Source organism: Thermobia domestica, chromosome 4 (genome assembly GCF_964235325.1).
Source record: "Thermobia domestica chromosome 4, izTheDome1.hap1.1, whole genome shotgun sequence".
Taxonomy (NCBI): Eukaryota; Metazoa; Arthropoda; class Insecta; order Zygentoma; family Lepismatidae; genus Thermobia; species Thermobia domestica.
Window position 1 is genome coordinate 201,137,878 of NC_137457.1, and position 15,666 is coordinate 201,153,543.

Consider the following 15,666-nt stretch of genomic DNA (forward strand, 5'->3'; position numbering starts at 1 on the left):
TGTTTATGTCTAGTTTACCTTCCAATTGAACATACAATCCGAACAAGGGGGCCACGGTGGCTTAGTAGAGCGTTCACCTCTGGTACATGAGGTCCCTGGTTCGATTCCAGCTCACGGCAAGTGAACTTTGTGGTGGACAAAAACCGTGTGCGTGGGTTTCCTCGGATTTCTCCCGTTTCCTCCCACTTTCTTCATTCCAGCATTTTCATTCATTTCTCATCATCACCGTCTCCTTTAGCCTAACCAGCATAACCGTGGGAAGTAAAACTCAAACATTTCATTTCATCTACAATTCAAACAGAAATATTTCTATAATGAATACAACACGAGTCCATGTGGGCTCACATACAGGAAGAACAGATTGTTGACAGAAATCCTAGTGACAAAGGTGTTGAGGCAAAATTGTACTTGCCTTTACAATGTAAGAAAAACAGAACAATGAACATAACTCGTATTATTTTAGTAAGCGCATATAATTTTGCTGTTTCCTTTCCATTCTAAAAGTATGCAAAATTTAGATACACAATCTTGAAGGAAAAAGATTATTTTCATAAACCTTTTAAAAGATTATGGCAAGTGTTGAATGTGTTGTGTAGAACCGTATACAAAATGATAAAGCCCTACAGAAATCACGGCAGAGCAACAACGGTGAAAAGTAACAATGGTCGGAAGAAAACCCTCAGTGGTAGGTTTCGCCGAGATTTAAAGCGGATTATCACTCAGAACTGTCGTGCAATAAATGGCGGGAATTCAAGCAATACCTCTCACAGCATGTCGTAATCACAATCTGCTGAAAGTTACATGATATACACAATTAGACTACGGGGTCGGGTTTCACAGCCGAAACCTGATAAGGAATCATAATGCAGGTAGTCAGTGGTGCCGCAAGCATGCAATATGAATAACTGATGACTGGAATCGCGTGATGCGTTCACGTCGTAATTGAAGAGCTTCTTTCCAAAGTTTTTCTCAATTTTAAACTTTTTATGTTATTATGATATTGTGGGTGAGATGCACATATTAATCTTGAATAAGCTGCAAAACTCACTCAAATCTCACAGGTGTAATGGCTCAAAAACTACGTTTTTTTTTTGTTGCAAAGTCCACCTTAGTCATTGAATATATACGAGGGGGGACCCAAAAAAACGGGAATTGTGCTGCAGTTGGGAGGGAGAGTGGGGGAACCCATTCTTGTACCAATTGTCCGTTACGATCACGTCACCTGCGTCAGTGTGCGAAGTTGTGTCACTGTGAGTACATCGGTTCGCTCTTGAGAGTTTGTTTAGTAAACCAACTTTTTCCAGTTCGGCGAAAACGTGATGGCAGATTATCGAGGCGGCTGTGAAATTTGGTTTCCTGTTGGGGAAATCGGCCGCGGAAACTACTGTAATGCTGAAGACTGCTTATGGGGATGCTGCCCTAAGTAAAACCAGAGTATACGAGTGGTTTGCACGTTTTAAAAATGGAGAACTGTCAATTGAAGACCAACCCCGTTCAGAACGCCCCTCAACGGCAAGAACTGACGAAAACGTCGAAAAAATCAATGCCCTCGTTCGTGAAGACCGTCGCCGAACCATTAATCAACTCTGTGAGACGTCTGAAATATCGTGGAGTTCAATTCAGAGGATTTTATCAGAAGATTTGCACATGAGAAGGGTTGCAGCCAAATTTGTCCCTCGCCTTCTCACAGACGAGCAAAAGGAGCGTCGACTTGAGGCATGTGTTGAACTTCAAAATCAGCTCAAAGAGGACCCTGACTTTTTTTGCCAAGGTGATTACTGATGATGAATCGTGGTGCTATGGCTATGACCCCGAATCAAATCAGCAATCAAGCCAGTGGAGGAGGTTTTGCCACTGTGGAGGAGGTAAAACAAAAATCTCTGGAGGTCATAAAGAAGATCCCGATAAGTGATTTTCAAAACTGTTTTGAACAATGGAAGGATCGTTTGCAGAAATGCGTTGCGGTCCATGGACAATACTTTGAAGGTGATGAAAATTTGGTGTAAAAATATTGAAAAATAAAGAAGTTACGACGAATTTCCCGTTTATTTTAGGTCCCCCCTCGTAATTTCCAGAACCCAACTAAGTCATAGTTTATGCTTTTATTTTGAAACGTAATATGTTGTCCATTGTTGCGCAGTTATTTTTACGACAACAATGGATTTAAATTTAGGTTCGGTTAATTTAGGGAGCTTTATTATATGGTCAGTTAGTTTGAAACCAGTAAGTAAGAAAGACTGTTGTCAAGATGGAGAAGAAAGGGATGCAGCCAGAAAGCAGCAAAGTGAAGAAACGATCAAACCAGCCGGAACATTGGGTAAGAAGAAAAAAACAAATAGCTAGAAACAGCAAAGAAGCTCGACATCCTCCAAAATTAAACTGTCAACATGATCATGATGTAACCAGTAATTATGTGAAATACTTCTTCGAACAGTTACATGCAAATAGAACGAAGATTGAGCAGGACAACTTTTTGTTGCGTTTCATTAACTTAAAGAAGAAGAAACAGCTACGACCAAGAGTGGAGAATCCAAGAGATCGAGCTGTCATTGAATATAGCATACTGAAAGAAAATGGGGAGCAAGTTCCTGTGTGTGTAAAATCATTTTTATCAGTAGCAAGCATAACCATTGACAGACTAAAGGGTTTACGAAAGTTCATGAAAACCAGTAGGGATGTCATTCGCAAGGAAAACAGAGGAGGCTCAAGAGTCAAACAGGATCAGGTTAGTGTCACAAGAAGCATAATAAGCCATATCAGTGAGTTCAAAACCGTGGAATCTCCTTATGGAAGAGGAAAATCTGAACGTTCATAGTTACCTTCTACGTTGAATGTGAGGAAAATGTATCTTATGTGGAAAAAAGAATTTGCTGCCCGCGGAGGGAAACCTTGTTCATACCAGAAATATTACAACATAATTACATGTAAGTTTAATCTAGGATTTGATTCCCCTAAAACTGACATCTGCTCATTTTGCGCAACGAAGAAAGCTGTAATTAACAAGACCAGTAACGTGAATGAGAAACAAAAACTCAAAACAGAGTATAGGCTCCATAACTTGAGAGGAAAAAAGTTCTTTGAAATTATGAAGTTAGATGAATCCTCAGTTCTTAAAGTTGTCTTTGACATGCAACAAAATAAACCCCTACCAAAACTTAACGTGAGTGAAGTGTACTATTCCCGTCAAATCTGGTTCCACAACCTAGCTATTTTGATCCATGACGGGACACTTAATAAGAACAACGTGTGGTTTTACACTTGGACGGAGAAAGACCTGCCAAGAGGATCAAATGAAGTTGTATCTTGTCTGACCAATTTTTTACTACAGCTGGAAAGCAAAATTCAATCTGGGCAGTATTCCACTTTGAGATTGTTTGCAGACTCGTGTAGCGGCCAGAATAAGAATAAGACAATGATGGCATTTCTACTGTCTTAAATACAGAAGAATCCTTTGTTTGATGTGATTGAAGTTGTATTTCCCATTCGATGACATTCATATTTACCTGCGGATAGTAACTTTGGGCATGTAGAGAAGGAGTACAGGCGCCATGAAGTGTTGAAAAGTCCTACAGATTACCAAAATATTCTAAGTAAATATGGTCAAGTGAAAAAATATAGATTTGATTGGATTTGTAAGGATTTTAAGAGATTTTCAAAGGACATATCTAAATCTCTTATGCCAATAAAATTAACAGAAGTAAGGGTTCCGCGTTTCTGCAAGGACTATAAGTCCATTGGTCACAGGAATACCTTCACTGGACCGAATTCCTATTCTGCAGTGTTAAAGAGAAACTTGAAGCAAGTTCCAAGCTTCAGAAATGCTGTTAATGTTCAGAGTGTTAACAACATCAGCCGTGAGAAAATACAAGATGTCAAAAAGTTGCTGAAATTTGTTGAGTTGAACAGCGAAGAGCAAGAATTCTACGAAGGAGCACTAGATAGTGCATCGTTTGGTGAAACACAGCCTGTACTGTGTTTAAGTGATGAGGAGCCTTTTTTGTAATAGGCCTATTATTGGGTAGTACAGTGAAGAAATTGAAAACGTTTTGAGAAATGTTTTCATAGCTTGAACTTATTATTATTGTTCTTATTATGTTAAGACTACCTCACAACTTAACTAAATAGTGCATCGAGTGGTGAAACACAGCCTGTGCTGTATTTAAGTGACGAAGAGTCTTTTCTGTAATAGGCCTAATGTTTTCGAGACCGAGTAGTAGAAAATGGATCGATCTGGGCCATATGAGGACAGCATTGGCCAACTCACAAGCCCCTGAGAAATTGAGCACCGTACACCGTGAGCCCACGTTCTTTTACGACCTCCATTTTAGGGGTGAATTTATTCCCTTTTATGACCACTTTTTAGGGGGTGTACTCGTTCTCTTTTATGACCACTTTTTAGGGGGTGAACTCGTTCCCTTTTATGAGCATATTTTTCAACCCCTATAGCAGAAATTACACTGAGACTATGAACAGATAGAAGAGCAGATAACACATAACACTACGTAACACACAGCAGAACAGATAACACATAAGAGTACGTAACATAGCAAGGGTGTACTCGTTCCCTTTTATGAGCATATTTTTCAACCCCTATTTTAACATAGGAGATAACACATAAGATTACGAACACATAGAAGAGTTGATAACACATAGCACTATTTTAACATAGCAGAACATAAGACTACGTAACATAACAAGGGTGTACTCGTTCCCTTTTATGAGCATATTTTTCAACCCCTATTTTAACATAGGAGATAACACATAAGATTACGAACACATAGAAGAGCTGATAACACATAGCACTATTTTAACATAGCAGAACATAAGACTACGTAACATAGCAAGGGTGTACTTGTTCCCTTTTATGAGCATATTTTTTCAACCCTTATTTTAACATAGCAGAAATTACACTGAGACTACGAACACATAGAAGAGCATAAGACTACGTAACACATAACAATCTCCACTTTAGGGGTGAATTTATTCCCTTTTATGAGCACTTTTTAGGGGGTGTATTCGTTCTCTTTTACGACCTCCATTTTAGGGGGTGATCTCGTTCCCTTTTATGAGCATATTTTTCAACCCCTATTTTAACATAGCAGAAATTACACTGAGACTATGAACACACAACAGAACACTCGTTCCCTTTTATGAACACTCTTTCAGGGGTGAACTCGTTCCAACCCCTATTTTAACATAGCAGAAATACAGCTAATAAAAGAGCATGGCTTATTTTCCAACCCTTATTTTAACATAGCAGAAATTACACTGAGACTATGAACACACAGCAAAACAGATAATACATAGCACAGCTAATAAAAGAGCATGGCTTATTTTCCAACCCTTATTTTAACATAGCAGAAATTACACTGAGACTATGAACACATAGCAGAGCATAAGACTACGTAACACACAACAACCTCCATTTTAGGGGTGGACTCGTTCTCTTTTATGAGCATATTTTCCAACCCCTATGTTAATTACGAACACATAGAAGAGAAGATAACACATAACACTACGTAACACACAGCAGAACAGATAACACATAAGAGTACGTAACATCTCGTTCTCTTTTATGAGCATATTTTTCAACCCCTATTTTAACATAGGAGATAACATATAAGATTACGAACACATAGCAGAACATAAGACTTCCTAACATAACAAGGGTGTATTCATTCCCTTTTATGAGCGTATTTTCCAATCCCTATTTTAACATAGCAGAAATTACACAGAGACTATGAACATACAGCAGAGCATAAGACTACGTAACACACAACCACCTCCATTTTAGGGGTGGACTCGTTCTCTTTTATGAGCATATTTTCCAACCCTTATTTTACCATAACAGAGACTACGAAACATAGCGGACGTAGCACAGGGGGTGTATTCATTTTCCCCACCCTAATTGAACATGGCAGAAATTACACTGAGACTACGAACACATAGCAGACCAGAGAATACATTTTAAGGGGTGTACTCGTTCTCTTTTATAATTACTCTTGCAACCCCTATTTTACCATAGTAGAAATTACATAAGATTTTTTTTCAACCCTATTTTAAGGCAATGAATACCTATGTAACATAGCGATTCGATACGCTCTTTGAACCGATTTGGATGAAACTCGGCATATGGGGGTTTTCGACCATGCTGAGTACGAATATCATACATTTAGCAATAGGTCAGCAGGTACTACATGTCCCAAAATTAGTGGTCATCGAGGTCAAAGGTCAAAATACTTAAAACCCAATAACTCGAAAACGAAGCAACGTATTGAGGTGCTGTTTCCACATTTAGCTATAGGTCATCAGGTACTACATGTCCCAAAATTAGTGGTCATCGAGGTCAAAGGTCAAAATACTTAAAACCTAATAACTCGAAAACGGAACCACATATTGAGATGTTGTTTCCATATTTAGTAATTGGTTACCAACTACTACAAGTTCCAAAATTAGTGGTCATAGAGGTCAAAGGTCAAAATACTTAAAACCCAATAACTCGAAAACGAAGCAACGTATTGAGGTGGTGTTTCCACATTTAGCAATTGGTCATCAACTAGTACAAGTTCCAAAATATTGACCATCGAGGTCAAAGGTCAAAATACTTAAAAACTAATAACACGAAAACGGAGCCAAATATTGAGGTGGTGTTTCCACATTTAGTAATAGTTCATCAATCACTGCAAGTTCCAAAAGAATAACCATCGAGAGCTCGTAAACGGAGCAACGGATACATTTTGTACCAAGCAGAAAAAGTGAAGGAGGAATAAATTTGAGTGGTCTATTGAATTTTCCACCAACGAGGAATCTAATTTGTAACTAGCTCAGAATTTCTGTACCTGTTTGGGTTATTCCAAATAAACGAAAAAAATTATTTGGATGGACTAACGAAAAAGAAGGCAAATAGATGCCATTTTAACTAGCTGAGAATTATAGGTCTTCTTGTACTTATTAAATAAACGAAGGAATATTGTACCAATGAGAAATGTCATTTTTCTAGACCATGTTCTAATATTTAAACAAACGAAGGGGTGAATTTGAGTGACCTATTCAATTTTGCACCAACGAGAAATAACTGCGTATTTTAAATCATTTTGTACTATATAAAGAAACAAACAATCGGATAAATTTAACCGGCTCAGAAGTTCAATATTATTTTGTATTCTTGAGTGAGCTTTCCAATTTTGTAGCAAGAAGGACCATTTTTTAAACTAACTCAGAATTTCATTTCATTTTTGTAATACTCAAATTTGGATGGAGTGTTTAGTTTTGTACGAACCAGAAAAATTTGATTGGATTATTTCCTTAGGTACCAACTGGAAAAAGTGAAGGGCCATTATTCAAATAAACGAAGGAATAGAGTATTTAGTTTTGTACCAACTAGAAAAAAAGAAGTAAAGTATGAATAAAATTTAGGTGGACTATTTTCTTTTGTACCAACTGGAAAAGAGAAGAAGAGCTACTTTAACTAGCTCATTATGTACTGTTTAAAGAAATGAAAATTGACCATTATGTAACTTTTGAACTACTGAAATGTTCTATTTTTGTATCAATCAGAAAAAAAAACGAAGAAGAGCCATTTTAACAAGTTCATAATTTCGATGTTCTACTTTTTATACCAACGAGAAAAAATGAACTAGCTGAATATTTAAATATACGAAAGAATAAATTTAAGTGACCTATTCAATTTTGTACCAATGAGAAATGGCTCAGCAAAAGGCGAAGAAGGACTATTTTATATAATTTTACTACTCAAATAAACAATGGAGTATTTAGTTTTGTATCACCAAGAAAAAAAAGAAAATGCACCATTTTGGAGTATTTAAATAAACAAAGGACTTATAATTTGTGTCAACTCTAAAATCAATTAAACGAAGTAATGCATTTGAGTGAGCTATTTAATTTGAAAAACCGAAGTTGAGTATTTTATACCATTTTGTATTATTTCAACAAACAAAGGAATAAGCAAAAAAAGGATCATTTTATATCATTTTAAAATAGTCTAATAAACGAAGGCATAAATATGAGTGAGCTATTTAATTTTGTAGTTGAGTATTTTCACGAAAGAACAAAATAGTACTAATCAGAAAAAGCGAAGAAGACCCATTTTAACTAACTGAGAATTTCTGTACCTTTTTGTACTATTTAAACAAACGATGGGATAAATTTGAGTGACCGGTTTTTTGTACTAACCAGAAAAATCGAAGAAGGTACCTTTATACTAGCTCAGTGAACGAAAGAACAAATTTGGGTGTTCTACTTTTTTATACCAAACAAAGAAGAACCATTTTAACTTGCTGAGTATTTTATACCATTTTGTACTACTCAAATAAACGAAAGAAAAAAGCGAAAAAAGACCTTTTTAACTAGCGCAGAATTTCTGTAACGCAAAAATTAATTTGGGTGGAGTAACAAGAAAGAAAGCAAAGATATGCCATATTAACTATTTAAATAAACGAAGGGATAAGTTTAAGTGATCTATTCCATTTTGTACCAAGGAGAAATGCCATTTTTATCTAGCTTAGAATTTCTAGTGCATGTTGTATTATTTCAACAAACAAAGGAATAAGCAAAAAAGGATCATTTTATAACATTTTATAATCTATATATATAAAAGAGAACGTACAAAATCCTTTGTCCGCTCATCACGCTAATACGGCTGAACCAATTTCTTTCATTTTTGGGGGGTTATTAGGATTTGGACCCTAGATGGTTTTTATCATATCACTTTAATTTTTAATTACCAGTGTCTTGAGATAATTGACCATTCAAGTGTCCATACGTACAAATCCTTTGTAATTAGTTCATCATAGGTAAAAATAAACGTATGTATATGCAACCCGCATGACCATGTCACTTGGCGGGTTAACATAAATGACAGGCGCTATAATGTTAACATCTACTGCAATTTGAAAGCGAAAAAGTAAAAATTATCTAAGTAACAAAGTTTATTGCGTTCCGGGGTGACCGCAGCGAAGCGGGGTGAACGCTGCTAGTATTCAAATAAACGAAGAAATAAATTCGGATGGAGTATTTAGCTTTGAATGAACCAGAAAAAAAAGTGAAGAAGGACTATTTTAACTAACTCAGCATTTTATACCTTTTTGTGCTATTCAAATAATCAAGGGAATAAATTTGAGTAGTATATTTTATTTTTGTACCAATCAGAAGAAAATCAAAGAAGGGTCATTTTAACTAGCCAAGCAGAAAAAAAGGAAAGAATTAACACTGTACTAATCAAGTAAACGAAGATATAAATTTGTACTAATCAGAAAAGGAGAAGGATCAGCATTCTATACTTTTTGTGCCATTTATTGGGGTGTCCTATTTCATTTTGTACCAACGAGAACCACTTTTTAACTGGCTTAGAATTTTATGCCTTTTTGGAAAATTTGTATCAAACCGAAAAAAGCAAGGAAATACCATTTTAACTAGCTCAGCATGTTATAACTTTTTGTGTTTTTTGGTCTACCAAATTTCTTGACCATATTGTACTATTTAAACAAACAAAAGGAATAAATTGGTGTGACCTATTCATTTTTGTTACAAGCAGAAAGAGGAAAGAACTAACATTTTGTACTAATCAAATAAGCGAAGGAATAAATTTGAGTGGCATAAGCAAAGAAGGTCAATGGTAACTAGCCTTTTTGTGCTATTAAATTTGAGTGACCTATTGAAGAATGAATAAATTTTGTTTGCAATTAAAAAAGCGGAGAAGGTCTACTTTCTGTACCAACCATAGAAAAACAAATTTGTTTGACCTATTTACTTTTATAGCAAGCAGAAAAAGCACGAAAAAAAGGGAAGAAGGTTCATTATAACAAGCTAGGTATTTTTATACCATTTTGTATTACGGGTGGTCTATTTCATTTTTGTAACAATCAGAAGAAAAGCTCAGAATGTTATACCTTTGTGGTGCTACATTTTGTATTATTTTTGTGTCATCCAGCGAACAATTTAAATTGACTCTACCGTCACTAAGTAAGGCTCATAAAATATTTGAACGTTAGATTTAAGAAACCAGAATTGCGTCATAATTGTGTAGAACAGACTCCATAGCAATTAGCGTTCTAAAGAAAAAAGAAGAAACAGCATGCTTGGCCAATTTGAATCACAGCAGAAGAAGAGATCATATCAAAGTAAGAAAAGTTTTCAAAGTTCCATGTTCCACACCAACTATAAAGTGTGCTACAGATATTTAAGCAAGGTTACGAATACGCTACCTAACAGCTGTATTGCTAAGGTACTGTCTATTGCTCAACGATTCAATTATTTTTTTAAAACTTTCTTTCCTCGTCTAAGTCCAAAAAGACAAATATATATTTTTGCATTTATGTATTTTATTATAATGGAATATAAGTTTATGGAGTATATTTGGAAAATAATAGAACATACATCATGATGTTATATTGCCTTGAAACATATTATTAAACACGGAGAATGCACAGAATACTTTTATTGTAGATATATAAATAGATGTATCACACTTGATTTGTTTTTGCTCAAGAGCATGGAGATTGTTTATGTTTCACCTAGAGAAAAAGAAATTCAGCATGAAAAACGAAAAACCTATACTGTTAATCCACCTGTCTGACCCCGATTTGCCAAATGAATTACGTGATAAAGTGAGAATCATATATCCAACACAAGAAATAGAACAAGTGCATTATTTTAGACGCTACAATATATATAATGATGAAATACTCCCTGAAAGTGATGATGACAGTGTTTCAAATATTAACTGCTTTGAAGTGGAAGCTAACGAGTGCGAGTGTACTAGTCAAAGTATTAGTGATACATGTGTTATACAATTATTTAATTCTGTAAATGGACACTGAGCCCACTGTAGCATATGCATTTGATTGTGTAAGAATAGAAGAACTTGAACTGTTAAATGAATCAATTTGTAGTATTGTAATATTACAAACATTGAACTAGCACATGTAAATAATAGTTAGAGCTAAAATACTGAATTACCGGCAACTGAATTGTCAGTGAGAGTCAATTTAAATTGTTCGCTGGATGACACAAAAATAATACAAAATGTAGCACCACAAAGGTATAACATTCTGAGCTTTTCTTCTGATTGTTACAAAAATGAAATAGACCACCCGTAATACAAAATGGTATAAAATACCTAGCTTGTTATAATGAACCTTCTTCCCTTTTTTTCGTGCTTTTTCTGCTTGCTATAAAAGTAAATAGGTCAAACAAATTTGTTTTTCTATGGTTGGTACAGAAAGTAGACCTTCTCCGCTTTTTTAATTGCAAACAAAATTTATTCATTCTTCAATAGGTCACTCAAATTTAATAGCACAAAAAGGCTAGTTACCATTGACCTTCTTTGCTTATGCCACTCAAATTTATTCCTTCGCTTATTTGATTAGTACAAAATGTTAGTTCTTTCCTTTTTCTGCTTGTAACAAAAGTGAATAGGTCACATCAATTTATTTCTTTTGTTTGTTTAAATAGTACAATATGGTCAAGAAATTGGGTAGACCAAAAAACACAAAAAGTTATAACATGCTGAGCTAGTTAAAATGGTATTTCCTTGCTTTTTTCGGTTTGATACAAATTTTCCAAAAAGGCATAAAATTCTAAGCCAGTTAAAAAGTGGTTCTCGTTGGTACAAAAGGAAATAGGACACCCCAATAAATGGCACAAAAAGTATAGAATGCTGATCCTTCTCCTTTTCTGATTAGTACAAATTTATATCTTCGTTTACTTGATTAGTACAGTGTTAATTCTTTCCCTTTTCTCTGCTTGGCTAGTTAAAATGACTCTTCTTTGATTTTCTTCTGATTGGTACAAAAATAAAATATACTACTCAAATTTATTCCCTTGATTATTTGAATAGCACAAAAAGGTATAAAATGCTGAGTTAGTTAAAATAGACCTTCTTCACTTTTTTTTCTGGTTCATACAAAGCTAAATACTCCATCCGAATTTATTTCTTCGTTTATTTGAGTATTATAAAATGTTATAAAATGATCCTTTTTTTGCTTATTCCTTTGTTTGTTGAAATAATACAACATGCACTAGAAATTCTAAGCTAGATAAAAATGGCATTTCTCCTTGGTACAAAATGAAATAGATCACTTAAATTTATCCCTTCGTTTATTTAAATAGTTAATATGGCATATCTTTGCTTTCTTTCTTGTTACTCCATCCAAATTAATTTTTGCGTTACAGAAATTCTGCGCTAGTTAAAAAGGTCTTTTTTCGCTTTTTTCTTTCGTTTATTTGAGTAGTACAAAATGGTATAAAATACTCAGCAAGTTAAAATGGTTCTTCTTTGTTTGGTATAAAAAAGTAGAACACCCAAATTTGTTCTTTCGTTCATTGAGCTAGTATAAAGATAACTTCTTCGATTTTTCTGGTTAGTACAAAAAACAGGTCACTCAAATTTATCCCATCGTTTGTTTAAATAGTACAAAAAGGTACAGAAATTCTCAGTTAGTTAAAATGGGTCTTCTTCGCTTTTTCTGATTAGTACAATTTTGTTCTTTCGTGAAAATACTCAGCTACAAAATTAAATAGCTCACTCATATTTATGCCTTCGTTTATTAGACTATTTTAAAATGATACAAAATGATCCTTTTTTTGCTTATTCCTTTGTTTGTTGAAATAATACAAAATGGTATAAAATACTCAACTTCGCTTTTTAAAATTAAATAGCTCACTCAAATGCATTACTTCGTTTAATTGATTTTAGAGTTGACACAAATTATAAGTCCTTTGTTTACTTGAATACTCCAAAATGGTGCAATTTCTTTTTTTTTCTTGGTGGTACAAAACTAAATACTCCATTGTTTATTTGAGTAGTAAAATTATATAAAATAGTCCTTCTTCGCCTTTTGCTGAGCCATTTCTCATTGGTACAAAATTGAATAGGTCACTTAAATTTATTCTTTCGTATATTTAAATATTCAGTTAGTTCATTTTTTCTCGTTGGTATAAAAACTAGAACATCGAAATTATGAACTTGTTAAAATGGCTCTTCTTCGTTTTTTTTTCTGATTGATACAAAAATAGAACATTTCAGTAGTTCAAAAGTTACATAATGGTCAATTTTCGTTTCTTTAAACAGTACATAATGAGCTAGTTAAAGTAGCTCTTCTTCTCTTTTCCAGTTGGTACAAAAGAAAATAGTCCACCTAAATTTTATTCATACTTCACTTCTTTTTTTCTAGTTGGTACAAAACTAAATACTCTATTCCTTCGTTTATTTGAATAATGGCCCTTCACTTTTTCCAGTTGGCACCTAAGGAAATAATCCAATCAAATTTTTCTGGTTCGTACAAAACTAAACACTCCATCCAAATTTGAGTATTACAAAAATGAAATGAAATTCTGAGTTAGTTTAAAAAATGGTCCTTCTTGCTACAAAATTGGAAAGCTCACTCAAGAGTACATAATAGTATTGAACTTCTGAGCCGGTTAAATTTATCCGATTGTTTGTTTCTTTATATAGTACAAAATGATTTAAAATATGCAGTTATTTCTCGTTGGTGCAAAATTGAATAGGTCACTCAAATTCACCCCTTCGTTTGTTTAAATATTAGAACATGGTCTAGAAAAATGACATTTCTCATTGGTACAATATTCCTTCGTTTATTTAATAAGTACAAGAAGACCTATAATTCTCAGCTAGTTAAAATGGCATCTATTTGCCTTCTTTTTCGTTAGTCCATCCAAATAATTTTTTTCGTTTATTTGGAATAACCCAAACAGGTACAGAAATTCTGAGCTAGTTACAAATTAGATTGCTCGTTGGTGCAAAATTCAATAGACCACTCAAATTTATTCCTCCTTCACTTTTTCTGCTTGGTACAAAATGTATCCGTTGCTCCGTTTACGAGCTCTCGATGGTTATTCTTTTGGAACTTGCAGTGATTGATGAACTATTACTAAATGTGGAAACACCACCTCAATATTTGGCTCCGTTTTCGTGTTATTAGTTTTTAAGTATTTTGACCTTTGACCTCGATGGTCATTATTTTGGAACTTGTACTAGTTGATGACCAATTGCTAAATGTGGAAACACCACCTCAATACGTTGCTTCGTTTTCGAGTTATTGGGTTTTAAGTATTTTAACCTTTGACCTCGATGACCACTAATTTTGGAACTTGTAGTAGTTGGTAACCAATTACTAAATATGGAAACAACATCTCAATATGTGATTCCGTTTTCGAGTTATTAGGTTTTAAGTATTTTGACCTTTGACCTCGATGGTCATTATTTCGGAACTTGTAGTAGTTGATGATCTATTACTAGATTTGGAAACAGCACCTCAATACGTTGCTCCGTTTTCGAGTTATTAAGTTTTAAGTATGTTGACCTTTGACCTCAATGGTCAATATTTTGGAACTTGTAGTAGTTTATGACCAATTACTAAATGTGGAAACACCACTTCGATATTTGGCTCCGTTTTCGAGTTATTAGGTTTTAAGTATTTTGACCTTTGACCTCGATGGTCATTATTTTGGAACTTCTACTAGTTGATGACCAATTGCTAAATGTGGAAACACCACCTCAATACGTTGCTTCGTTTTCGAGTTATTGGGTTTTAAGTATTTTGACCTTTGACCTCGATGACCACTAATTTTGGGACATGTAGTACCTGATGACCTATTGCTAAATGTGGAAACAGCACCTCAATACGTTGCTTCGTTTTCGAGTTATTGGGTTTTAAGTATTTTGACCTTTGAACTCGATGACCACTAATTTTGGGACATGTAGTACCTGATGACCTATTGCTAAATGTATGATATTCGTACTCAGCATGGTCGAAAACCCCCATATGCCGAGTTTCATCCAAATCGGTTCAAAGAGCGTATCGAATCGCTATGTTACATAGGTATTCATTGTCTTAAAATAGGGTTGAAAAAAAATCTTATGTAATTTCTGCTATGGTAAAATAGGGGTTGCAAGAGTAATTATAAAAGAGAACGAGTACACCCCTTAAAATGTATTCTCTGGTCTGCTGTGTGTTCGTAGTCTCAGTGTAATTTCTGCTATGTTCAATTAGGGTGGAGAAAATGAATACACCCCCTATGCTATGTCCGCTATGTTTCGTAGTCTCTGTTATGGTAAAATAAGGGTTGGAAAATATGCTCATAAAAGAGAACGAGTCCAGCCCTAAAATGGAGGTGGTTGTGTGTTACGTAGTCTTATGCTCTGCTGTATGTTCATAGTCTCAGTGTAATTTCTGCTATGTTAAAATAGGGGTTCTAAAATAAGCCATACTCTTGTATTAGCTCTTCTATGTTACATAGTCTTATGCTCTGCTGTGTGTTCATAGTCTCAGTGTAATTTCTGCTATGTTAAAATAAGGGTTGAAAAATATGCTCATAAAAGGGAATGAATACACCCTTGTTATGTTAGGTAGTCTTATGTTCTGCTATGTGTTCGTAATCTTATATGTTATCTCCTATGTTAAAATAGGGGTTGAAAAATATGCTCATAAAAGAGAACGAGTACACGCTTGTTATGTTACGTTCTCTTATGTGTTATCTGTTCTGCTGTGTGTTACGTAGTGTTATGTGTTATCTTCTCTTCTATGTTTTCGTAATTAACATAGGGGTTGGAAAATATGCTCATAAAAAAGAACGAGTCCACCCCTAAAATGGAGGTTGTTGTGTGTTACGTAGTCTTATGCTCTG

At 34.5% G+C, this 15,666-nt stretch overlaps 1 pseudogene; it reads left to right on the plus strand.

Moving 5' to 3' along the window:
• Positions 1-1,389: 1,389 nt before the first annotated feature.
• On the plus strand, positions 1,390-1,782 carry LOC145683013 (protein GVQW3 pseudogene; annotated as a pseudogene).
• Positions 1,783-15,666: the final 13,884 nt, after the last annotated feature.